Below are 27,196 nucleotides of genomic sequence, written 5' to 3' on the forward strand. Positions count from 1 at the left end.
CAACTAAGTCAGTATGAATGACAGAACCACCCATTTATCCTCGGAGAACAAATCTCAGTCTGTGATTAGCGGAAAAAAACGGTGTAGAACTCAGACAAGTTTTACTTCGCATAGACAACTGTTGTGGCCCAGAATTGTTCTGGAATCATCAATCAAACTAGAGAACAAAATTCTTGTAACTTCAAGTTAGGCTCCGAGAACATTTCTATTAACGATTGAAAAATGATGGACCTGTATAAGGTATTAATTTTTACACAGATCTTGATAGAAATCCAAAATTTATTGCATACAATACCAGTTAAGATGACATACCATTCTTTAACATGGATACGACATGAAAGTGGAACCCTAGCAGTTAGAAAGCACAAACATGTAGCATTACTTTGCCTCAGTTCATTTGTTGCACCAACGATGAAACCGTGTAGCAATAATTGTCTAGCAGAATGAAAGATATGTAAGACCAATGAAGAGTCCAAATAGAAGTCACAGCACAGATTGTTTTATGAATATACGAGCGAGAGCGAGAGTCTTGAGCCAAATTTCTGCACCAGGTTTGTGCCTCTGACCTGTTTTACAATTTTAAATATTTTTATGAACCATCCCCAGATTCGTCTTAAATAATTCAAACAAACAACCCCGACCTTGGTGGCCTAGCAGTTCTAAGCGCTACAGTCTAAAATCGCGTGACCGCTACTGTCGCAGGTTCGAATCCTGCCTCGGGCATGGATGTGTGTGATGTCCTTAGGTTAGTTAGGTTTAAGCAATTCTAAGTTCTAGGGGACTGATGACCTTAGAAGTTTAGTCCCATAATGCTCAGAGCCACTTTTTAAACAAAAAACTTAATAATCAACCATACGACGCGAGATAAAAATGAGAAAACTTTTTATTCGTAATAAGTAAGATAGTTAAACAAATTGTTATCAATTTACACAAAAAAATTGTAGAACATCTGCCCTCTGAATGTTTTCTGCTGATTAAATATTCCTATCTCGTATACTTTACTTTAAAAATCTGCTTCACGCTTCTCATGTAGGTGCTCGAAGTAATTTGACAGACATTTATTTAAAAGAGGAAAAAAACTACACTCCCAAAACAACTACTTCGTTCCTTAAACTCCTTGCAACTCGTTAAGTTGATTTAGAACGTCACAGGTTCACATGCCAAACGAAATCACAATGCACGTAACTTTTGAAAATTACTGCAGCACTGTGTCAACTCAGAAATGCACCGCTACTGACTTTAAGGTTTACTACGTGATCCATTGCATATTCAGTCATCAATAATCAATTGTGACGACTTTTCGTGTGTCGTCGACCATTCATCGGCGTGACAAGCCGATTCTGTATCGGCACATAGGAGTATTTCAGTCCTTGAAATGAGTTTTCTCATCACTTAAAATACTGGAGAGGATATTGACAATATTGTCTTTCAATTAAAAGGCGATCATTGGTGAACAATTATTAATATTCTCACAGTCTTCATAAAAGTTTGTATTTAAAATTACCGCAGAATTTCAAGAATCTTTGACATTCCCACGTTCGTTTATAGATTATAAGTTAAGAAATCTTCCTTGACGTAATGTTTCATTGATTTGAATATTCTATTTCCAGATCTGGTTCTCTGGTTCTCTGGATTCCTGCTCTTAGTTTTGTTGCTTCCGTTATATTCGCTCAAACGACCGTTCATTTTGGACAAGGCCTGACTGATGATGATCACAGCTTTTCCTGACACTCAACACAGTTTAAAACGGTAAAGAAGTAGTAAAACTGCGGATACCCTTGCGAAATTTTGTTATAAACCTTTTAAGTTATCACCATGAAGTCCGATTTGAAGGGAGGCAAACTGGGAATAAGGACCTGACTGTGAATGCAATTGGAAGATAATGTTATATTCCTATGTATTTCGTTTGGTAACTTAGTTTTTGAAGCATACTATAGCAGATTAGTGTTTCACTTCTGATACATTAATATATCGGGACATAATTGGCGTAAAATTATTTATACTCTTAGGGATGAAATAATACTTGACGCTGTGGTACTGTTGAAGGAAATTTCTTCTTAGAAGGCTTTTTTATCCCATAACCAACGGACTGTTGACGAAACACTCCGTACCATTAGAAAATAAACTTCAATCTCACTAAAAAATGTCGAAACTGAAAGAGTCAAATATTTAGCTACAGTAAACAAGGGCGAATATATAGGGTGTTCGGACACTCCCATTACAAACTTCTAAGCCTTAACAGAGACGTGTGAGTACATAATACTTTGAATAGGAACACATGGCCAGAAACGCACCGCTACCTTTCTATGATGGGTTCAGCTAAGATGTTTAGTTCATCTACTTCTGCTTCACTAACTGAATAAGGCGTGACGCAGTACAATTATTATGTAACAATTCGAAGGCAAACAAACGGAACATCCATTTATCACTTAATGATTACGTGTTTACATTATTCCAAAACAAAAATGAACGCAGCTTACTGTATGTACAGAACAGTACTGGCGCAGTACAACAGCAGCTCGATGTGGCGATCACAAACGTTGTTACAGATGTTGTACCTACGAAGCATATTCTGGTACACTCTCTCCATGCCCCCTAGAGTCTTCGGTTTTTGGCGCAAATTTACCATACCACCATCCACGAAGAAGTTCATGGGAGTTAAATACGGTGCTCGTGGCGGCTACGCAGTTGCACCACCTCTCCTTTACGCAGGAAACAGCGGGAATTCCAAATACGCAAAAAATTAAAGATCGATTTTTGAGCCCGGTTTCCTTCCGTCTCCCCTTAATGTGGAAGTTTCTCTATGGAACAACTCGAAAATACAGTTTCACACAAATCACAATTTCATGAGATAGGTTTAAAAGTCAGCTCGAAACTGCCATAAGCTCGTACTACCTAAAACAAATTATGGTCCTAAATAACAAGCAAAAAATGGGCCTAAAATTTAAGGAGTTCATACACATTTCTCCATTGGTTTAATTTCGAAAGTACTTGTAAAAACAGTAGTACAAACTCAGATTTACCTTACAGTATCTTTAGATACACTTACTTTCACTGTCAAACCTCCTACATTCACGTAGCACAATCTTCGAGCTGACTTCTGCTTTTAACTCTGTGACTAACTGCTACAATACGCTGTATTCGTAGGAGTACCTCATTGTGCCGCTCGATGTCTCAATCTTGCTATTACATTCGGCGGTTTCATTTGAAAGACAATCGTACTAAAAAAAATATTAATGAAATTGTAGTTTCTGGCTGAAACCACTGGTACTCAAACGGCTATCTAAAGCCTAAGGTTATCTTTATTAGTGGTGCCATCTACTGCCGCTGATGTTTGTAATTTTTTTATATGAAACTGCTGCTGCTGCTGCTTTTTTAATGCACACTGGGCTTGTTTCTTTTTTCTTCCCCGGATATTGTTAATAAGCTTATACTTTTCCTGTGACATTCGTTCTCTGATGGAGTTACAAAAGGTTCCCGCATGTGTAGTAGGTCGAGAAATAAAATAGGATTAAATGAAACAAAAATGATACTTAGGACAAATAGATCAGAAACTCGTCTGACTGTAACAAGCCGGTCGATTGTCTTTCCTGCTGAATTAGCGACAGTATGAGAAGCGAGATGTAGTAACAGTGTGGAACATATTGAAGGAAGGGAGGAATCAAGAGTGAGTTTAACGTCGCGTAGACATTGAGATCATTAGAGACGGAGCTGAAATTCGAATCGTATCAAGGAAGGGGAAGGAAATCGACCGTACCCTTTCAAAGGAACTATCCCGGCATTTGTATGGAGCGATTTAGGGAGATCACATAAGCCTAAACCTAGATGGTCAGACGCTTGTTTGAACAGTCTCCTTCCAAATGCGAGTCCAATGTGGTAACCACTGCGCCACCTCACTCGGAGGGAACTTATTTATATTAGGATATCAGGCTATTTGACGTACGTAGCTGACAACGATATTTGGACTATTATGGGGGCGTAGACTGACGCAAAAAGTGGGTCCTCAAATCCTACACTCGCACCAAATCATGCAGCGAAATGCTAAGGTTAATGTGGCTGTAGTCTGTTGGTCAGAATCATATAGTTAAGTGTTGGGTTGATTACTACACTCATGCTGATAAATTAAGGATAATGCTGATACATGGTGAAACAACGCTCTGGTGGGCGGTTTGCGGATTTAAATCGCCTCGGAGTATGACCATGCGGTGCATCTGACCTGCGGTCGTCGCACGGTGGCCCTGGCAGCAGTCCACATACGCAGAGGTGTGTTGGTACATGTCAGAGTATGGTGCAGCGAATAAGTGTACAGACGTTTTCACACGTGCTAATGGTGACTGTGTGTTGAAAATGACTCAAAGAAAACATATTGATGACGTTATGAGGGGTAGAATACTAGGACGACTGGAGGCTGGTCAAACAGAGCAGGTCGTAGCACGGGCCCTCCGTGTGCCGCAAAGTGTGATCTCAAGATTATGGCAATGATTCCAGCAAACAGGAAACGTGGCCAGGCGCTGTAGTACGGGACGTCCACAGTGTACAACACCACCGATATCTCACCATCAGTGGCCGCAGACGGCCACGGAGTACTGCAGGTAGCCATGCTCGGGATCATACCGAAGCCACTGGAACATTTGTCTCCAGACACACACAGCCTACAGACGAGTGAACAGACATGGTTTATTCGCCCGGAGATCTGCAAGGTGCATTCCGCTGACCCCTGGTCACAGAGGAGCCCGTAAAGCCTGGTGTCAAGAACACAGCACATAGTCATTGGAACAGTGGTCTCTGGTTATGTCCATGGACAAGTCCAGGTATAGTCTGAACAGTGATTCTCACCGGGTTTACATCTGGAGTGAACCAGGAACCAGATACTAACCCCTTAATGCTCTTGAAAGGGACCTGTACGGAGGTCGTGGTTTGATGGTGTGGGGTGGGATTATGATTGGTGCGCGTACACCCCAGCATGTCTTTGACTGAGGAACTATAACAGGTCAGGTGTATCGGGACGTCATTTTTCACCAGTATGTCGGCCTTTTCAGAGGTGCAGTGGGACAATCTGATGGATGATAACGCACGCCCACATCGAGCTGTCATCGTGGAGGAGTAACTAGAAACAGAAGATATCAGGTGAATGGAGTAGCCTGCCTGTTCTCCAGACCTTAACCCCATCGAGGACATCTGGGATGCTCACGGTCGACGTATCACTGCACGTCTTCAAACTCCTGCGACACTTCAGAAGCTCCGACAGGCACTGGCGCTAGAATGCGAGGCTCTACCCAAGCAGCTGCTCGACCACCTGCTCCAGAGTATGCCAATCCGTTGTGCGGCCTGTGCACGTGCATGAGCATGAGTATAGTTCGATTTTCATATCCTGTTCACGGAAATTTGCGTTATAATTTTATCTTTCAGCAAAACACCCAGCATCTAACTTCAAGATCCTGTGTATCGTACTGCCTCTCTGCCATCTGGGTAGCATACTCAAGGAATACTAAATTTAGCAGTTTTTCCTTTTGTGCGCCGTTCTACGCCTCCAAAAAGTCGTGTAGATGAGGCCACGTAGGCACATTGTTTACCCTTCACTGATTAAAATTTTCGGTACTTATATCGTTGGGCTTATTTCGTTCGTAATAAATATTTTAATTCCAATTACTTAAAGTAACCAGCTCTTTCAGGTACCAATTTAAGCCTATATTTCTACATTCAAAAAGCAGTCATTAACTAAATGGTTCGGGTCAGGGATTTTCTCTGCCTCGTGATGTCTGGGTGTTGTGTGATGTCCTTAGGTTAGTTAGGTTTAAGTAGTTCTAAGTTCTAGGGGACTGATGACCTCAGATGTTATGTCCCATAGTGCTCAGAGCCATTTGAACCATTTGAACTAAATGGTTCAAATGGCTCTGAGCACTATGGGACTTAACATCTATAGTCATCAGTCCCCTAGAATTTAGAACTACTTAAACCTAACTAACCTAAGGACATCACACACATCCATGCCCGATGCAGGATTCGAACCTGCGACCGTAGCGGTCGCGCGGTTCCAGACTGAAGGGCCTAGAACCGGTCGACCACACCGGCCGGCAGTCATTAACTAGGTGGTTGGTCTGAACACAATGGTGCACGAACCAACTGGGTATGGTATGTACGAGGGTTGCCCAGATAGTACCGCACCACTTTTTTTTCTCCAACAATTGTATATTGAACTTAATGAAAATTACACACACGAAAGAATGGCATTTTATCTACACACCCTCTTTTTGCACGTAATCTCCATCCCGTTCTGTGGTCTTTCTCCAGCGCGAAACAAGCGCCTGCGAATGACATCAGCTCGCTGCAACATGTCAGGTGTGACAGCCGTGGATGGTCTCCCCGGCAGCTGCAAATCGTGGAGCTCCGCCGAACCGCCTTCTGATGTCGTCACCCTCAGTGCCCAGCGACAACTGTACTTCGGTCGACAGCAGGTTCTCCATAGACTTTGCACACGCGTTTGTGAATATTCCGCACACTTCCCTTCTCTGCAGTAAGAAATTCAATGACGACACGCGCTTGTAACGTACATCACCTACAGACGCAACTACAAGTCTGAGTTCATGTGAAATTGCTATTTTTTTAATATGATACGCAACTGTCACTTTTAACAGACAATCTCAGTATCGATGTGGGATGGAACCACAACTTCGTAATGTAGCACAAAACTGATCTATCCCATTCCAATAACCTTTCCTTTCGACGAACTTTTCACAAATCACCACGACTAAAATGTTTTCAAATAAGAATGCATCAATACAGATCAAGCCAGAATTAAGACACAATCAAAATATTAAGTAACAAGACGACGTCAAGCCTCACCTTCATAAACAGAAACACTTCAAAAGCTAGGTGTACAGCATTACAGTACAGAGAAGTATCTACGGCGACCATTTTATACTCATGCTAGCTAACCCGGTTATGCTTCTTAGTTGTAAAAGTAAGTGTGGGGATTGTATATACGTCCTAATCTCCACCTCCCCCGTCTCTCCGTTCATCTCTTCGTCCCCCTTTCCTTGTCCTACTCCTCTTCCCCCCTATCTTTGCTATCTCCTCCTCCTCCTCCTCCTCCTCCTCCTGCCAACCATCCTTCCTTCATTCTCACTGTCCGTCTCCACCTTCCACTTTCACTACTTATCTACTCTTCGCCTCTCTCTCTTATCTTAAGCCTTGTTTATTGTCATCGCAAACTAAACCTTGATTGGGAAAGCAGCTTAAACTGAATGGGTAGCTCGTTTGGAATCATTAGTACCAGGGGGCACGGTATTAATCTCTCCATGAGCTAGGTCTGTGAGCGTAGAAGTTTTAATGACAGCATTTCTCATACTTTTACTCTGTGAATGGGTAGGGTTACAAATTTTCGGATGATAATTATTTAACAGTAGTATTCCAGTCATAAATCGATGAGCTATTAATACAACTTCCCTCTTCCTTGTAAAAACAGAATGCAAGAACAAAAACACAACAGCACGCTTGAATATGCAATTTCTGTTTAAATTTATACACATTGAGAAAAAAATAGATGTGAAAGATACAGTTTGCCTAAAGCTTTAACAGCTTGCTATAACATAAAACCGATTGCAAGAAAGAAAACGAAACCGCACATTTTCACAGCACAGAATTTTTTCTCTCGCAGTTTTTTTTTTTTTTTTAAATCTGAACATCGTTGTTTGAAAAGATGTATAGCCCATGTGTCTCAGAATTTGTAGTAGATTATCGTGTAAAAATTTGACGTAAAACGATCAGGAGTTTTTCGAGATTTTTGGTAGCAAAGCTAAACCACGATTTGCCTTTATACAGTAGTATAGATAATTGAATAAATAGGAAAAAGGAGGAAGTGGTGTTGATCGTTATTGGCATCAAGGCAGCAATAATCATATAGCTTGTGTTCAACACGAATTGTTGTATATATCTTTTACTGCAGCGACGATGAAGTTAACGTCACGAGGTAGCGTGGAATATTCTTTTCTTCCTCACAATTTCCGAAATTGTAGTAGTACCGCGAAACTGGTCAAGGAAAAAGAGCTCAGCTATCTTCTAAGCACTGTAGTAGGTAAATACATACTCTTCTTCACCACCACCACCACCACGACCAATCCAAGCCCTGGGATGCTGCAAATCACTTCCTGCCTCCAGCGCGATTCAAGAACGACATGCGCTCAGGCGGGGAAGTACCAGAGATCAAACCTGTGTTATCCTCGCCGCACAGAGTTACTGCAGCCACTAGAATGCGGATGTGGCCCGCGGCCAGTACATGTGCACCTCGAGAAACCAGAGCAAAATATACGTCATTTGAAACAACATTTTCACGGTCACTACAACATTTCGTAGAGAGCGCATGAGAATGGAGTGCTGTATGCAATTAATTAAAAAACAGAATTAAGAATATTTCCGTGGAAGAGCTTTCATGGCCACAGAAGGTTATTTAGCTACTTTTATTTTCCAAGCGACGATTCTAAGTTGACGTACCTATGAATTTCCATTATTAGCATGAGATTTCTGGGAACGTATCTCCAAAGAAGCGTTCCTTCTCCCAGCTGAGAGAGTACTTCTCAGAATACATATGCAATTTAAAAAAAAAGCAGTAGAATTTTTCAAGAACAACCCGATGCTGGATAACGCCACATAATATATGCTAACATATCGCCTAGCACGTTTCGCACAAGCAACACCATTAAGAGATGTAGCTGACGCATACATAATTTGAATATTGCGAGTTAAACGTGATTAACAGAGCCGTCGTTTGCGTTTCCTGCGGACGCCTTTTCCAACTGCATAAATAAAACAGAGTGCGTTTCGCAGAAACAAGAAAAATAATTGCAGCGGTCGCTGTTAAAGTTTCAGCTTACAATAAAAGATATTAATAGTGAATGGAGTCATTAATTACGAAAACTATTCGACTTAGGTAATTCGAATTTACGGGAAGTAACAGTGAAGGTATGGATCAATGTGGACACAACAAGCGCTGTGCCTGCAAAATCCAGCTTATTCTATCCTTTCATGACATCATTAAGACTGTGTAGGCAGCAGAACCCTGTTTTCCCCCTTTTCCTTCTGCTGCTTCTTTGGTCATCAACTTTGATGCAGTTCTGCACTCCTGTCGTTCGCCAGTAACCTCCATTTCATCATAAGTGCTGCATCCTACACCACCAACGATCTACCTTACGTATGTACTCGTATCTAGTCCTGCCCCTGCGATTCTTTCCTTCCATCAACTCCTCTACTACCGTTTACAGCAACTAGTCACCGCTTAATCAATCGCTCTTTTCATTGCACTACGTTCTTTGTAATTTTTTGTCAAATTTTTGAGCGAAACGGAAACTCGATTGCCTAGAATTGACAACGAAATTTTGTCCAATTTTCATAGTCACACGAAGAGTATGAAATGGACAAATATGGTATGCAATTGACCTGCCTAGGATCTAGTTTTGTAAAAAAGGTGTAAATGTTTGAAAATGATCAGAGCAATTAAACAATTAGCTTTTTGAGGAAAAATTGAAATATTTCACATTCGGCTAGCTATGTATGAGTGTAGCGAAGATCGTCCCTTCAAGATCTAGCTATTTTGCGCATAGAAAGCTACATTAGCGTGACATTTAATTGTGAACTGAAAAAATCTGAAAAGTTGCGCCGATGTTTTGCAAATTATTTGTCTAAAAGTAAGAAATAAAACGGATTAGAGAAACATTCGATTCGCCTTTTAATGATGCTGTAAATCATGTACAGCAAATGAGGTGCTGATTGAGAATTTGAAGTTCAAAGGTTGGCTTAGAAACTTAGAAATTTAATGAGAACTTGGAATATTTGTCTGGTGGATTATGTATACTGTGTAGTCTTAATGGCTGTACATAATGTCGAGCATGATTCAAAGAGACTTCAAATATATGTCTAATCTATTTTTTTATATTTTTAGACTAATTTCACGAAACATTTGACCGATTTCTTTTTTAATTTTCTTGTTGATTTCTTGTGGGACATCTTCATTCCTTACTCTATCAATCCATCGGATCTTCAATAATCTCCTCTAATACCCAGTTTCAAAGGCCTCCAATCATTTGAGTTCTGTCTTCTCCATTGCCCACGTTTCGCAGTAATACAGATCTTTGTTCTAAGCATAGTGTTTCACCAATCTTTACAGTCTCAAGCCAGTAAGCGCTCTGCGGGTCTTTCATAAATATCGGGGCTTTTATTCAGAGTCCGTGTACAGCTTTTTGAAATTCAGATATAAATACTGTGTCTCCACCATTGTACTCACGCTCGTGTCCCCATTTCTGCTTCCTCAACTCAGTTACATTTTACATCTGTACTCAATATCCTCCTTGTTCGGTACTCCATAAAGTGATTGTTTATTAACCTGCGTAAAGAATCTACGTTAACCTGTTTCAGTCTTTTACCTGTCCTTGGACTGCTTTCTGTCATCCATTAATTTTAACTTTTTCTCTCTTTCCGCATAATTTCTTTCTGGCGCAATGTAGTTGCAGTACACTTGTATTTATGAACTACACTATCTCAACTGTTAACAACAACTACTGCCTTTCTACCTTTCCGAAACACAATAAGTTTCTGCTGTTGGTACTACACCTAATTTCAGGCCATTTCCCCCGTTTTCACTCGTGTAACTCCTCAAAATATAATAATTTCTGCTTTCACGTATTCTTCTAAGACAATCTGAGGTTTAGTTCCTTCAGCAGTTATAGGTACCAACTGCTTCAGTTGCATTCTCTTCAACCTCATAGATTTCGACTGGCATTTCATCAGTTCTTGGTTAAGGTCACTATCAGTGTCAGAAAATGGGTAAAGCTTTCAGTCCGGAAGTTCATTTCTGATTATTCCCTTTTTACAAAATGTTGTTTATCTCGGAACACAGATAATGGGACACCACGTATTCGTCCTACAAAATGAATGGGAGAAAGGTAAATAAAAGATGCGCCTGAAAAATTTGGTGAATTGTCTCAGAAATTAAAAGAAATAAGAATCACTATCAAAATGTCTTTACTTGCCTTTGAAGTAATCATTACCTAAAACACACTTTTTACCCGTTATCCTCTGTTCACAGATTAGCAACATTTTTGTAAAACAAATAATCAGAAATCAACTTCAGGACTGAATGAGGTATCCATATGTTGACAACACACTTCTGACATCGGTTGTAGAGGTGTTAGAAACATTCAGCAAACGATTGTTGTGAAATCGCTCTAAGCACCGTGGTCACGCGTTGTTGGATATGCAGAACGTCTGCGAATATCCGTGAACAATGGTGCGTACACTGTCTTCGGTTTACCCAACTCTTCTGCTCTCATTCTCAGAGAGAACCGCTCATCATCCGTAAGCATCCTTCTCACCCGTGTCATTGCAGAACGGAGCACAAAATGGTACAATGCGTAAACATGCTTTACATTAGACACTCATTGAATGTTACTGCAAGTGTACGGTGCTGAAAGAGTGTGTTTGAGTGATTCAAACAGTTTAGGGTAGAGTCGAGAATGAGCCGCGTTCGGGTCAACACGCACCATCACAGAAACCATTGAACGAGTCTGATGGATGCTTGCTGATGATCAGCACCTGTCTATGAAAAGAAGAGCAAAGGAGTAGATGTTGAGCAAAGACTATGTAAGCACTATCGATCACGAACATACACAGATGTTACTAATATCCAAATCGCGTGATCACGATACTTCGAGTGATTCTACAAGAAGTGTTTGCTGACAGTTTCCAACGGGTTTACAACCGATGCCAGATGTGTGTTGTAGCTAATGGTGATGACTTAGAAGGGTAAAGGTATTTTAATTGTAACTCTTGTTTTATTTATTTTTTGAGAGCAATCACGAACTTATTAGACGCAGTTTGTATTAATCTTTCTCCCCTCATTCTGTTTGGCGAGACCGAGCTATCCCATTATGCTCTGTTCCCTTCCTTCGGCGACTACTGCTCTTCAACCCCCAACGAGATTATATTGTTGTTCCATTTGATAAATTTTACGAGTTCGTCAGTGTTTTTGTACACTTCATAGACGTCATCAGTATCTGTATCTGTGTTTGGCATGATTATAATATCTGTTGGATATCTATCCAGTTTCACCGTCAATATTCTCCCTGATGGCTGCAGATAACCATTTACTCTGTCAGTTTCCCTATTTGTTATTTCTACTGCTGCTTCACCGTTACTTGACCCACTATGAGTAATTCCATTATCACTTGTCCAATAATCTTCCCCTCCTCTACTCATTGCATCTCATGTATCACTCCGAGATCTGTCTTCGCTCTTTCTATTTATAGGTTTGGGTTTTCTAGTGCCTCCCACTGCATAGGCGTGTTTACATTCAGCGTAACTAGCATTATCTTTTTGTCTGAAAGCTGCTCCAGAGCAGTTATCGCAGGAAAATCTGAAAGGGCGAAAGATAAATCGCTTTTACACTGCCTTCCACATAGCAGTATTACAGCGGCGCCTCGGGTAGTATCGCTGTTGCCGCCCAAGCCTCCATGTGTTCTACGAACTGGGGAACTACAGTATACCTCTAGGATGAAGCTTCTCCTTTTTAATAAGCCTTACATAGAAAGTCGTTTTTTTTAGGCTCTGTGACGAGTACTGGTGATCGCTGGGTCCCATTCGCCCCACAAACCGTTAGACCAGAGTGGTTTTTTTTGTTTTTCTTTTTGCGTTAGTCCTCAGTCACTCCCCATTTGTCCTGGACTGTGTCAGGCAGATTATGTCCTCTTGAGAGGACGGTCAGGTTAGCACTTGTGCAGGTTTGCGGATATCCTACGATATAATTGCAAGCAGTCGTGTTTAACGTGACTGAAGTCATACCAGGAAACAGTATTGGATATCTTGCTCTTGGTTGGGAGATATCGTCACAAACTACAGAACGTGTCTAACGCAAGAAAGCATAAAAAGGACTCGCGTTACTTTTTTGAAATTGGGCACAGCATTTCTTTATGTAACTATCTACCTGTAGTGTTGAAGTGACGCAAATTTTCCTTCTTCCACAGATCAGCAGTGTTACACGGTTCATATGTAATAAATACGAATGCAAAAGCGCGGCGCGAGCACTCAGGTATTATACGGGCAATTCTTTAATATAGGAGACGTGTTTGTGGTAGCACTCGTTGGTTGCCTAGTAGCTTCTCAGACACTTGCACTACCATGTTTGCGGACCTAAGGGACAGTTATGATTTTTCATCTTCTTTTTATTATTATTTCAGTGCCAGAAGTGGAGATATCAGGAGACCAACGTTACCTCGAGTAAAAGCGACAGCTGTTACTCAGAGATAAAGATAAATCTATCTGAATTTCTGATCATGAACGCAGCTTCAATTAATATACTGAATTATGTTTCATTCGTTGACTATATTTACGTAAATTCTTTTTCCCTTTAAGTAAAGAACAACGAAGTGATACAACTAGAGACGTAATTACTACATAATTTTCCACTGATCAAGTGGGTGTATTCTACTTCTAGAACGAGCTACGAAAGAAACAGCATCACCGTTTCCCTCGTGACAAGTAGATATGTTTGTAGCTCGCTGTGAGTGTCCGCAGTCCATGCAGCTGTGCAAAGAGAGATCACGCCGTCATAAAATTTACGAAATGTTGGGAGACTGAATGATGATTGCTTGGTGCAAAGATTGACAGCTGACTATTCAAAAATGGCTCTGAGCACTATGGGACTTAACATCTGAGGTCATCAGTCCCCTAGAACTTAGAGCTACGTAAACCTAACTAACCTAAGGACATCACACACATCCATGCCCCAGGCAGGATTCGAACCCGTAACCGTAGCGGTATGGCGGTTCCAGACTGAAGCGCCTAGAACCGCTCGGTCACGCCAGCCGGCACAGTTGACTATTCGATCGCCGATAGTCAGAATATTCAAGTGTTTAGGAATGTATGTCTGAGTCGATTTAAAGAGGAGCCCACGCGAATCTAGCCGGGTGAAAGTGGGTCTCAGACTGTGCTCTACCGAAATAGTCCTACAGAAGTGTAATTCATCCACGAAATAGGCCTCTTACGAACCCCTCGGTCGGCCAAACGTTCAGTAATTTTCGTCGCACTGTGCCTCTTAAGCAATTTGGATTACGGAATAGGTAAGAATGATTAAAGAAAGAGCTATATGATCCGTGACTAATTTGTTTAACAGGCGAGAGGGTTTCACAGAAATATTCAGCAAACTCTAGTGTGTGTAAGATACGTTGCAGTGCACGTGATAATTACGACCGTAAAAGAGTAAATCCGACTTCGACTGAGGGGTACCGACAATCACACATCCGCCGTGACAGCCGTAAATAGAACAGGAAAGGACAGAAAATAACACCAGCTAAGGCGATGTAAATTTAGATACAGATGCAAAGTTCAGAATATTACCACAGTACGCTTTTCGTGACAACTGTGCTCATAGTACGCTGAATAGTAACAAAAGATGGAAATTAATATTCTAACCAAAACGTTCTCGCTCTTCGAAACAACAAAATACTACATTATCATAGTATCGGTACGTTGAAGATCGCCAGAGGTTTTTTACTTGAATGTGGAAGTCCTCAGATTTATAAGCAGTCCATTTATTCATTGAAATGTGTGTGCTGAAAAGTTGTGGCTGATATCGACACTACAGAGATAAAAAAGAACAGACTCACCTAGTTGAAGAGTAAACCTTAGGAGCGGCAGTGTAATCAGGTCACATGGAGGTCATACCGTTACAAAATTAATGAAATGCAACACAATGGTTGAGAAAGTATTAAGCAGATTCTTCTGTAAACAAATTCTTTGCGATTGTAGGGATTGTAAAGTAAGGATGGTGTGAAATACGCTTCAACCTCATGGAATTGGTTTCTAAAGGGTAAAATTTCCAGCGAGGCTAAATTTAAATAGAGTACCTACTGAAACTTCCTGGCAGATTAAAACTGTGTGCCCGACCGAGACTCTAACTCGGGACCTTTGCCTTTCGTGGGCAAGTGCTCTACCATCTGAGCTACCTAAGCACAACTCACGCCCGGTACTCGCAGCTTTACTTCTGCCAGTATCTCGTCTCCTACCTTCCAAACTTTACAGAAGCTCTCCTGCGAACCTTGCGGAACTAGCACTCCTGAAAGAAAGGATACTGCGGAGACATGGCTTAGCCATGCAAGGTTCGCAGGAGAGCTTCTGTAAAGTTTGGAAGGTAGGAGACGAGATACTGGCAGAAGTAAAGCTGTGCTTCGGTAGCTCAGATGGTAGAGCACTTGCCCGCGAAAGGCAAAGGTCCCAAGTTCGAGTCTCGGTCGGGCACACAGTTTTAATCTGCCAGGAAGTTTCATATCAGCGCACACTCCGCTGCAGAGTGAAAATTTCATTCTAGAGTACCTACTGTTACTGCTCTCTTCAGATTTTCAGAGCGTGACTTGCTATTCTGGCCAGTTGACTAGACCTCTGTTTTTGGGAGGGGGGGGGGGGGGGGTTGGAAGAGGGGTAGTGAGTGACTCTTAGTTCTTACATTACTCGTTATATCCTACCTGGATAGCACCGTAAATACGCAAAGCTTCAGTACCGCAGTCACTGCTTCTTTTGGACGTGGAGACTGCAAATCAAAGAAATAGCTTTATTTCCTGATTACTATCCCATTCCTGACCCCCCCCCCCCCTCCCCACGTGTGTGTGTGTGTGTGTGTGTGTGTGTGTGTGTGTGTGTGTGTGTGTGTGTGTGTGTGTGTGTGTGTGTGTGCCTCTTATTTATTCCACCCCCACCCTTATCAGCAATGTAAGAAACTAGACAAAATCCGATCTTTAAGAACAGAGAGTAGTAACGACAGCATTCACTGTCTACTCGGACTTCTGATGTGTATTATAAATATTTGATTACTGAAGGTGTGAAGGTAAGGGGTGAAGGGATGGAGGGAGCTTAATGGTAACGTTCACAAAGAGGTCGCTGCCCACACAAGCAACAACAGAATGTTACAGCAGGCGATGGAGTGCAGGCCTAATAGCGAAGTATAAGGATACTAGTGCCGTACATGTCACTGTTTTTTCCATTTTTAGGGCAAAAAAACAACTAGGGTCATTTGTGCCCAATAATAATAGTGTTAATGTAGTCAATCTGATAACGAACAGTAAATGAATTATGAAGACAAAATTATTGGGTTTTAACGTTCCATCGAAGACGTAATGCTTTGGAACGTTTTGCCACCTAGCATTAGACAAACGTAATGAGGTCAGCCATGCCCTCTTAAAATTAACCATGCCAGCGCACACTAAAAATGATTTCAAGACGAAGAAACTTAAATCTAGATAGCCGTATAAAACTGAGTATTGCTTTTCCCTAATACGAGCCCGAATTTCTGCAGAATTCAGGGATAATGATAAAGTTTGGGGAAAGGTTCTTACTTGGTATGAGGTTCCACGAGATACAAAACTTATACTTTTAGAGAAAATAAATTGGTTCTCGTGGTAGTTTTCAAACAGTCACTGAGTTTCAACATGTAAGACTTCATACAACTATGTTGGCCAGTAAATGATTTACATACCCGTACAGTTTAAGGAAAATGGTACAGGAACTTGCATTAACAGTTTCCACGATTGTGTAATGAGAAATGAAGATTAACTCGAGTTGTTATTTTACATTTAGGACTTAAGAAATCTGCACCTGTCTGTGAGTTTGGGAGACGTTTTATTGGAAACCGGAACTTGCAGCTGCATTTGAAAACCACATTCCCCGACACGTGCGTTATCGACTGTCCCCACCAAATAACACTGACCACGTCCGGAACACAGATTTCGCTTTGTGGCTTCCTACTGATGTAAGATAGAAACTGAGAATGTATTCCAAACCAACCAAAGACATTTTCTTTTACAACCTCTACTCAAAGTCATCGCAATGTTCAGTTTTACTTATTTTGTTCCCAGAAGATTTAAGAAAGCTGTATGCGCTGTTTCTCATTTGAGACAGACGAATTATGCTTTCTTGGTTATTTCAGTTTTATGGGCATCAGGTCAACTTCTATATCATGTTTCTGCACCTAACCTTTGGTTTTCCACTCTGATAAAAACTTGCATTTGGTTCAGAAGAGAATGGTGCTGTCGTGTGCATTGTCTAATTTCTTTCTTAGGTTTTGCACTCTGCTTACCAACGTCATGATCCCACTGTCAATTTCTGTCACACATTCTTCACAGATTCCAAAAATAGTAGTACCACACCAATCACTTTTCCGGCGTTCCTTTACGAACGGTACACGCTCCACGTTAGTCGCGATTCACTTCATGTCAAGTCAAACCCAAGGATATTATTACGAAATTTAAAACTTTCCCGGAATAGAGATTGTTCCATATAATTTTGGAAGAACTGCCGGATGTCTACAGCTTTCTGCCACGGTATTTCTGCGCAGTGTCTTGTTGCAGTCTTCATGTGAATACTGACGAAAATGCTCTGAGCTCACGTATTTAAGACTTCGTCATCACATGCGTTGCGTATTGGGTTGACGATACGCACTATTTTCTTCGCACGATAAAATTGCATAACGATGCCAGCTACCCAGTTCCTATTCGACGATCCGTTATCAACTTTGAGGGGAAACCTATAAAACACGTGACTGTGTCCCTGTTGTGAATAGGTATTAATTTTGCTCCTAAAACTTGTCTCACCACCACCCGTGGACTTTGTTCAATCGAAGAAGTTGTGCGTTATCTTCTAACACAGATAGCCTAGGAAGTTCGTCCAGTCTTGCCGTCCGTTTATGAGAGCCACACCATCGAAGACCAGCATTTCGCCAGTGCAGAGGGCAGTTCTCCATAACTTACGACCAGATGTAGATTAAGTAGCACTCAAACGGGTCAGAGGTAATGCTATTGTGCTCATGTCTCAGGGGGGCTAGATTAATAATAAGTGTTCTATTGTGCGACTCAGCGTATCGCAAAATTGATAAAGAAGCTACTAATCGAATGATGCGAACAGCAGCAGAACTGTCTAACAGGACTCTCCTACAGGAGGTAATTAAGAGATTGGGAACAAATAGTTCAGCTCCACCTAGACTGTGTAGACGGCCCAAGAGCCACAAACTAGGTGTGCCTCTACATCCGATTGCGAGCAATACTGGAGTAGCCACCTATGATTTGGCGAAGTACTTGCGTCTTTACTCAAGCTCACTGTATATAAGCGTCCACATTATCAGTGTGATTTTTTCCACCGTGTAAAAACTCTAGGAATTGATCGATGAGAGGATACGGAAAAAAGCGGTCTAATGTGCACATGTCCGGAAACGCATGTTTTCCATGCTAGAGACCATTTATTCAATCATACATTATTACACAGACTGTGGTCTGATACGAGCTGTACAATGCAGTCACAGTTATAGTACGTGTTGAAAATTGTTCCCATGTGCGTCGTAGCATGTTCTGTCTCACTCCTTCACAATGGCCAGGCTGCATTTGAACGCTGTTAAAGGCAGCATGGACACGCTGCACCAGTGTCTCCTCGTCTGGAATGAGCTCTGCATACACGATACTTTTGAGATGGCCTCATAACGGGAAATCGCAAAAGTTGAAATACGGTGAATGAGCTGGCCAAGCAACTGGACCCCCTCGTCCGATCCATCGACCAGGCAAGACGCGATCGAGATGCTTCCGAACGTTAACGGCAGAGTGGGCTGGAGCATCATCATCGTATCATCATCATCATCATCATCGTATCATCATCATCATCATCATCGTATCATCATCATCATCATCATCGTATCATCATCATCATCATCGTATCATCATCATCATCGTATCATCATCATCGTATCATCATCATCGTATCATCATCGTATCATCATCATCATCGTATCATCACCATCATCATCGTATCATCATCATAATCGTATCATCTAGCAGCCACATAACCCTTCGAATAATCTATGGCACTTCTTCCAGCAGCAGAAGCAGTCACCCGCAAGAAAAGCCGGTAGTTCCGGCCTGTTAGGCGACTTGGAATGGAGACTGATCCCAAAGCACAGTAGCCAATTATCCCGGCCCACACGTTCCGGCTGCACCGATGCTGATGATTCGCTGCCACCATATCAAAGGGGTTCTGCATACTGTTCCACAGATGACTGCTATGAAAGTTGAAGATACCAAGCTGCCTAAAGGTGGCCTCATCTGGGATTAGGACTCATGGCACAAATCCTGGAATCTGTAAGTAGGCTGTTTAGGTTTTCTTATTGGTAACGCCACGTCGCGCTCTGTATGAAAAATCACTGGCTGTGCCATGTGCAGTCAGTGGCTGGTTTACATTGTTGTCTGCCATTGTAGTGTTGGGCAGCGGCAGCTGGATGCTAACAGCGCGTAGCGTTGCGCAGTTGGAGGTGAGCCGCCAGCAGTGGTGGATGTGGGGAGAGAGATGGAGTTTTGAAATTTGTAAGAATGGATGTCATGAACTGCTATATATATATATATATATATATTATGAATATTAAGGTAAATACATTGTTTGTTCTCTATCAACATCTTTCATTTGCTAACTATGCCTGTCAGTAGTTAGTGCCTTCAGTAGTTTGAATCTTTTATTTAGCTGGCAGTAGTGGTGCTCGCTGTATTGCAGTAGTTCGAGTAACCAAGATTTTTGTGAGGTAAGTGATATGTGAAACGTATAGGTTAATGTTAGTCAGGGCCATTCTTTTGTAGGGATTTTTGAAAGTCAGATTGCGTTGCACTAAAAATATTGTGTGTCAGTTTAAGCACAGCTTTGTATGATTCTTCTAAGGGGACGTTTCATATGTCGACCCTTAGCCGAGGATACCTCACTGGAATCTTCTGATTTTTTTTCTTGTAGTTTGTGTAGCTTTTGTTTATTGCTAGCGCGTAATCATAGAGAGAATTTCCTTTGTAGTTGCAGTCTTTCATTGTTGTACAGTAAAATAGTTGTGGCGCGCATGTAGTATTGCACGAATTATTTCACAGCTGCGCTTGCAATTAACTAGATATTATTTTCAGTGCTATGTTAATGTGTTCTCTTATTTTTGCTCTTCAAATTGTGCTTTTTGTGTTATCGTGTGAAATATTGTGACGATAATGGCGTGTGAAATACTTAATAGCAGGCTCCAAAGTAAACTGAGAAATGACAGTGAAGACGAAAGCAGTGTGTTAGCGCCACCATGTAATGAATTAACTAATGTTCAAAGTAGTAATTTGGTAATTGTACATAGGGAAATGGAGCGGGTTGCAAATAATGGTGTAGGCAGTGAAACAATTAGTGAACGGGGAAGCATTATCGATCGATCGGTCGGCAACAGCTCACCTAAGGTTCCGAAATGACAGGACACAATCTTGCAAATACTGTAGATTCAGGTTTTGCGTCCTCACCGTTTTCTCAACTAAGTCAAGACACATTTTCTGTTTTTCAGACTTCGAATATTGCCGGTTCAAATGCATTGCCGAATAGCACTGAGAAACATGTTTTCCGACACCAGTGCATTGTTATTACAATTAATGCAACAAATGGGACAAAAGCTTCAAAAGTTAGACGCAATGGAACAAAAGCTTCAGAAGTTAGACTCAGTGGAACATACGCCTGAACAAACACGTGAAGATTTAACTACTGAATTACATAAAATCGAATCGGAATGTCAAAAAGTCTGTAATGACGTAAAAACACAAATTTGTGAGCATTTACAACCTATTTTTTCGCGGCATGAAAATGCATTACAGAATCACGAAGCAGCCATGAAAGAACTGCAAACAATTGTTCATGAAAATCATGAGACCTTGCAAGCTAAAATTGACTCAGTTGCATCTACCGATTCGGTTACGCAACTTGCAAAAACTCAAGAGAACTTAAAGGACACAGTAGATACTCTGAAAATTGGTTCAGAAAGACACATGGAGGAAATTAGTTCACTATCTGATAAAGTAGCCGAACTTTCAGATCAGTTCACTAACTTATCTACAAAGGTAGATGATGATCTGAATGACACAAAACCTGTAGCCTTCACTGACACTGAAGAGTATGAACAAATTATAAAATTCAAGCAGAATCAAAATCATATCAACACACAGTACAAAAGAGAAATGCGGGAAGTACAAGATCAGTTGGTTTAAGTAATACAAGAATTACATATTTCAGAGGACACTCGCGCCCCAGTACGGGAAGAGAGACATAAAAATACGGAACTGCCACAAAATAACAACACAGGGCACTTTGGAGATTATGAAAGAAATTGGCAAGGTACACCAATTTTGAGATGGAACCGCCGAAACGACGTAACAGTGACCGACATGCGACTCGCCGACATGATGATTTTGACTATAAGCTGTTCATTACTACACGTAAATTCAAAACATTTAAGAATTCTGGCAACGACATTCATCCACAAGCGTGGCTCCATCAATTCTCTCATTGTTTTCCTCCCAACTGGTCACTAGAGCACAGATTAGAATTTATGTGTGGCTACTTGGAGGATGAACCAGCCGTAAGAATGCGATCGGTCATTCACGATTGCCTCAGTGAAGGAGAATTTTACCATGCCTTCCTCTCAGCATATTGGTCTCAAGCCACACAAGACCGAGTAAAACATGGCATCATAATGATGAAACATTTCGAACAATCTGAATTTTCCAGTCTTGTGAAATGTTTTGAAGACATGTTGCACAAGAATCAGTACCTGTCAAACCCATACAGCCCCTCAGAACTCATCCGCATTTGCTTAATCAAATTACCGGAACATTTACGGCATATTATTTTGGCAGGACGTTGCAAAGACGGCATTGAAGCTTTTCAGGAGCTCTTACAGGAATTAGAAATTGACACTGAAAATCGCGGAACGCGAAAACAGGAACACAACAATTACAGGTCACATCCGTCGCAATTCCGAGATGAAGGAAATAATAACTGGGCATGACAAGGCTATTCTCACAATACAAATCGTGACCAAAACAGACACCACCCTTATGACAACCGTTGGCAGAGTAGTAATAATTACAGGGAAAGATCACCTCTCCGCGGTAGCGACTATCACAGAGACAATCAGAGAAACAATATGGGAACCAAAATAATTACTATCAAGGGAGACAGAATAACTTTAGACGCAACGGTCCAGCGCGCAGTTACGATTCAGAGAGAAATTCTCCACCACGTGACCGACAAGAAAGAAACTATGGAATCTACCGACATGACGACGGACCATATGATCGTAACGAGAGAACTGAATTGCAGCAGAACTGGCGGGATTCAAACAGAGCAGGGCCCTCTCGACAAGGTGAATTTGTAGAAGTTAGGTCTCCTAATCCCAATAACGGCGCGCGCCAACAGAGAGACAGACAATGACTCGCACCGCAGGCAGCCGCGTGCGCCGGCTGGCCCAGAGAAAAATAACATAAGCTAACCTTGAGCAAAATTCCAGTGTTCCTTACCGACGTAACCACATGATAATTGCGTTGAAACAAACTCTGCGTACTAGGAACAGGAGAAGATTGCACCACATTTCACATGTAAAACTGTTTATTGAAAGATAATCTGCTTTTTAATTTTGTCTTTGCCATAAAACTTTTCACTTCACATTTCTAGTATGCTTTGTCAGACTTAGAATCTGTTACTATGCAACAACGTTTGAAGTTAAATATTCAATCAATAACCAAGAGAACTTATTTAAACAGAAATTACGAATGCATTGTTATAGTGAACAGACGACACAGTGTTGTTTGTACATTATTGCTTGTTAGTTGCACGATTACGTAACGACTATAAGGCTTACATACTTAGAACATATACTGTTAATGAGGTTTTAATGCAACATTTTGGTTTAGTTGAAAAGACATTCTTTATTTGTAGTACTTTCTGTGAGATTAAAGATGACTTGGCATTTGGTTTCTTTGATAGCTACACGATTATATCACGACGCTACTAATGTGTAACACAATTTACATTGTGCTTTTGCGGTGTATCTGTTTTACATCTGCACAGTTTTTCTGAATTCTTCTGAAAAGGAAAACATGTTTTAGTAGTAACTTTGTGGTATAGCTACAATGAGACAGCCTTTTCTGTAGCACAACAATACGTTACAGTACAGTACTTACTTCATCACAGCAATAAGCGTAGTAACTCTCCGCGGTAGCGACTATCACAGAGACAATCAGAGAAACAATATGGGAACCAAAATAATTACTATCAAGGGAGACAGAATAACTTTAGACGCAACGGTCCAGCGCGCAGTTACGATTCAGAGAGAAATTCTCCACCACGTCACTTTTGTTTATCATGAGGTAAGTACATTGACTTCTGCAGAACTTAGCTTTCGGAGGACGATAACTACGACATTTCCACAGAGATTATCTTACAACAAGACGCACAGTTTAGCGCTACAGTACATGTATTTGAGTAATTAATTTTGTACTTGAAACATTTATTTTTAAATATATTTGAAGTACAATGATACAAAGGTTTTACGTGATCCATTGCTGTAATCTGTAACACCTGAGGATATAATTACATTAATCCTCAGGGGGGTACACGCTTACTTTGTGTATCATGTGTTTTGCAAGCACAAGGAGCCCTAGCTAATATGGTATTTGCTTACACAACTTTACACATCGGTACCATATTTCTCTAACACTTAAATGTTTGTCTCTCTGATAAATGATCAGATAGCTGTGTAATTTATTTTACTACATCAGTGACAGATGTTTACGTAATTACACCGTTGGATAACTTCAAACTAATGAAATTGTATTTTGTCTGTACTTTGTGATATTTTCATATTTTTTCAGAACCATTGTGATATTATGAGAGCTTTGATGTATTTGGTATGGGGTCATGATTTTTAAAGTACGTTTGTGGCAGATGACACTTTTGACATGAGCAGAGAATTTTTTTTAGGTTTTGAAATTATTGGAGGAAGCTACGACGATTTTGAGATTTGGCTGAGGTTTTATGATGTTATGATGACGATGTGTATTACGCTGTTGCGGTATGTTTATGATCAATAAGCTGATGCTATATGAGGAATTTCATTATGCTATGTATTTGTTATGATGAAATATTGAAGTAGTGTCGACGAATATGTATATGTGTAATAAGGTAAGGAATAATGAGTAGTGGTTAGGGACTCTGGTTTGTGAAAAAGGATGTTGGAAACCGAGAATCGTACTTTAAGAGTTATGAAATGTGTGTATATGCGTGAATGTATCACTATGCTGGCGAAAATTTTTTGGACACTATTATATTTAAATGATTTTATTGCTACAGATTTGTAACGCAGATTCTTGACCTGTGAATTTTTTTTATATGAGACTGCCACTGTAGCGGAAACTGGTGTCGTAAATATTTGTAAAGACAGTTAAGTGACCACCTGCACGTAATGCGTCGTGGACACCCATCTGCGCGACAACCACCTGACAAAAGAAAGCCATTACTGTGTGCCTGTCAGAGGCACAGGTGGAGGAAATAAAAAAAAGAGGCCATTATCCTCGCTATTGACATTCCTTTGTAGAAAGCATCGTAAATACGACACCCTAAAACTTGAAAACATGATTACACTGTAGAGTTCTTAATTTGTGATATTTACAGAAATGAAATGAAGAGAAACATTTTATATCTATTGTCTTTCTAGCTGAGAGATTGCTCATTTTGTTTAATATCCAGTTTCTATCTGCACTGCAGCATTGGTTAAAATAAAATTTAATAGATGTACTAATATCACTATTTTCTGTCTACAAACCCAGTAAGGAATTATTTTCTGATGTACTTTCTTGGAAAAGAGAGCACAAATAGATATTTCCCTTCATGGGAATTGCAAAAATAATTTTTTTACGATTTGGTAACTTATCTGCTAGCGTATGTTCTCGTGATGCATCACTCTAGTGTTAAGATGTATTAAACATTTTTACTGTAATATTTTTTCTGCTTCAGCTTTGTCATGTTTAGATATAAGTTATTACATTTATTGCAATTGTTTTACCAATTTCCATTTTTTGGGTCATTGCTGTTTGTGTTAATTTGTTTTGTGCTGCTGCATTGCATCGTCCCTTAGTTTAGCATCTGAGTTCAGTAGATTTTAAGTTAGCTTAAGAGGGGGTAGACTATATAAGAAACTAACTATGATGAATTGGAAGAAAAGCATTGAGAAGCTATAAGAAAATGGTTTGGCCAAAAGAAAAGTAGTGTACAGTGGAGAAAAACTATTCTTGAAAGAGGATGTGAACAGAATACAGAAAGCATGCTTGGATAAGAATTTTTTTTTTTTTCTGGAGAAAATGTTGAAATTAGAGGGACGATCTATGGTATGAAGTTTTGGGTTGGACTGCAGTACCAAATGTTACCCTGAAAACAAACCCTGTCCTTTCCTTTTGTGTTATCCCACTATGTGTTTGTGTACCCTTGTGTATTTATTTTCTTGCTGTCTCTGTGTACTGTTTCATAAAAATTTTTTTCTCTTAATACTAAGCTACATTCACTATGATGAGGAATACGGTTACCCTCAAATATAATTTGCATTAATAATATGTTATTTACTTTGCAAAGATGTTTAGACATTATTTATCTGTTCTGTTTTAATGCTCATGTGTGAAGTTGATGTTTCAAAAGTTATTCTGATCTTCTATGTATGTACTTATGTCATAATTTTTGTAACACTGATGTATTTGTTATTTCGATTCTTTTGTAAAGCCTGTATTACTACAAATGTTATCTGTATTGTTATGTTGTTTAATGATATATTTTGTACCTTTGTTATTGTATTCTTATGTTTTTTCAAACCTAGTGCTGGACTGGGGCAGTTTACAGAGGATTTAGGTTCACTATGTAGAGGCTTTACTAAGGAAGATACCGTGGTTATTGTGGGTGGGTCAGGCAACAGTATTGACAGAGATCCGGGGTACAACATAGAGTGTGACCTGGCAAATATTGCATCGGCATCAAGTCATACCAGTGTTGGGTTTGTTTCGGTTCTGGAGCGCCACGACCGGCCTCATTTGAGCTCTTCTGTCAGGAGAGTTAATTTGGAGTTGGAACGGCTACTTGGATTTGATGCAGGGTTACACATTGGTTCCTGTCGATTAACTCTGTAGGTGGGACTATACTAGACATGGCCTACACCTCAACAAGAAGGGAAAGGGTAAACTGGCTGGGCTGATAGCAGGAAATTTGAAGGGGGGAGGAACTACATCTCATGGTGGTAACTTTTTTTAGTGTAAGATCAATGTCCAGTGGGAAACTCAGCCAAGCAAGTACTAAAGATGTTAAAAAAGTTCAAGATACTCACAAAAGTGAAATGAAAAATGTTAGTATATTTTATCAAAATATTGGGGGATTGAAGAGCTTCTGCTCTGTTTAGAAGATATAGACACTGAGAATGTAATAGATTTGCTATGCCTGTCTGAGCATCACATTGTCACTGACATGCAAAAGATTAGCATCAATGGGTACAAATTAGCTGCACATGTAAGTAGAGATAATATTACGAGAGGAGGAGTTGCCATATATGTCAAAAGCTTCCACAGCGCAAAACATTTAGAAACTAAAAAATTTTGTGTAGAGCAACATATGGAAGCATGTGCCACTGAACCAAAACTAAATCATGGCACTTTCATAATTGTGACAGTGTATAGGTCCCCCTCAGGGAATTTCCAGCTATTTCTAGAAAACTTGGATGCTTTGTTGTGCTATCTGTCAGACAAGGGGAAGCAAATTATCATTTGTGGGGATTTCAATGTTGATTCCCTGAAAGAGCGTAATAGGAAGAATGACCTTTTAGTATTACTCAGTTCTTTCAATTTGAGCTCCGTCATTGATTTTCCTACTCGGATAACAAAGAACAGCAGGACATTGATAGATAACTTTTTTTTATAGACCAAGATAAGTTTAAGGACATAAATGCTTATCCTGTTGAGAATGGTCTTTCAGATCATGGTGCACAGCTAGTTACAGTACATGACACAGCTCCATGCAGTATATCAAATCAGATTTTCAAAGCAGTGAATTCAATTAACAATATAAATACTGCAAACTTTAGGGAAAGACTAAAGGAGCTAGACTGGGATGAAGTGTATATGGAATCCGATGCAAACTTGAAATATAACTTATTTCACGATACATTTTTAAGGGTATTTGAAAATTGTTTTCCCAAGAAAATAGTGAAACATAATTCCAAGAAAACATATAAAAAACCTTGGCTAACTAAAGGAATAGGAATATCTTGCAACCATAAAAGAAAACTGTATCTAACAGCAAGAGGGAGTACTGA

The 27,196-nt window shown here is 40.3% G+C and overlaps 1 protein-coding gene across 2 annotated transcripts in view; it reads right to left on the minus strand.

Moving 5' to 3' along the window:
- Nucleotides 1–27,196, minus strand: part of LOC126298648 (uncharacterized) — a 432,853-nt gene that overhangs the window by 245,697 nt on the left and 159,960 nt on the right. The gene's annotated exons all lie outside the window — the stretch shown is intronic.

The sequence above is a fragment of the Schistocerca gregaria genome, chromosome X, assembly GCF_023897955.1.
Source record: "Schistocerca gregaria isolate iqSchGreg1 chromosome X, iqSchGreg1.2, whole genome shotgun sequence".
In the NCBI taxonomy this organism is placed as follows: domain Eukaryota; kingdom Metazoa; phylum Arthropoda; class Insecta; order Orthoptera; family Acrididae; genus Schistocerca; species Schistocerca gregaria.